Below are 1533 nucleotides of genomic sequence, written 5' to 3' on the forward strand. Positions count from 1 at the left end.
CCCATTTACTTGTCCAATGTCAATAATGTCCATTTCAAGGTGTTGGGATTATCCCACATCGGTTACAAAAGAGACTAGTAGTCAGTTTATAAGTATGAGGAAAATATTCACCTCTTGAACTACCTTTTGAAGTTGAGAGAGGCTTAAGACAATCCAACACTAGTATCAAAGCTCATGTTCAACCAACAAGTCTTGGCTCAACAGTCTACGAAAGAAACGGGTTGTTTGTTCCGATCCAAGGCCCGATGTGTGAGAGGAAAATTGTTGGAGTTATCCCACATCGGTTGTGAAATTGACTGGTGGTCACTTTATAAGTGTGAGGGGAAACATTACCTATTGAACTAGCTTTTGTAATTGAAAGAAACTTAAGAACACCCAACACAATGGATCTTCATATTTGAAGAGAAATAAAGGAATATATTAGGAACAAATTACAAAGGATTTTTAAATCAATGGGAAAATTAAATTAAGCTCATTAAATTAGTCTAATTATGCATGGTGGATTCAACATATGTATGCTCCAAGGATATTCCGTGGTAGGATGTGAGAGGTTTATCATGGAGAGAGATTATTAGAGGCAACTTGCACATGAGTCAACCCTCATTTTGCAATTGCATGTGAAACATATTAAATTATAATACAGTAATCCCACTCGGTTAATCACTTTCATAAAATCTCTACTAGTGAACACAATAAATCAAAAGGTATAATAGTAATTTTAAAAAATTCAAAGCATCATGATGAAGCGTTGTAAAGTGAGAAGCAAAATCTGCAAACACAATAACTCACAACTCTTCTGTAAATCCTAAAAAAACACTAAGAATTATAAATAATGTGGGATTAAAAACGCTCTCACGGGTGTTTATTATTGATAAAACTAAGAAATTGCAACAGCATGGCCACCTGGTCGTCCTTATTATTCTTGAATAGAAGTTAGGGATGTAATCTTGAAAAGAAAACTATGAAACTACCCTTTATCGCAAAGTCTCTCGTGGAAGGTTGAGCGAACCATCATACGAAATCTCGGTTTCTCTCCCATGTCATCTCGCTCGAGTGACCATAAATCAAGACTCGAGCAAAACACTTGTAGCAGTTTCACTAAAGCAACCCACAAGCGAGAGTCAAGCAAACTCTCAAGGTACTTGCAGAATCTCAAGTGTCCCCTCTTGAAGCATTTTTCCTCCACTCAAACCTCTTCACAATGTTGTGTGCATTCCGGTTTATATCCTCAAGAATTTGCCCTCGAATTCACATTGTCATTCGAAGAATTGCCATTAAAAGGAACAAGATGCTTGATATTAAAAATATCAGACACTCTAATATGACTTGTGGAAATACCTAGTTCTTATTAGAGCTTAAAATTTAGAAAAGATAAATGAAAACATGGAAGAGAGACTCAGAGAATTAAGGTAGTTCGGTGTATAGCCTACGTCCACACATTAAAGCATTTACATGACTACATTTTCCTTGATATATTTGATTGTGTACAATACTCTATTTATAAAGAAAAAGCATAAACGTTACAAGTCTTTT

The sequence above is a fragment of the Corylus avellana genome, chromosome 11 (genome assembly GCF_965113065.1).
Source record: "Corylus avellana chromosome 11, dhCorAvel1.hap1.2, whole genome shotgun sequence".
Lineage (NCBI taxonomy): Eukaryota > Viridiplantae > Streptophyta > Magnoliopsida > Fagales > Betulaceae > Corylus > Corylus avellana.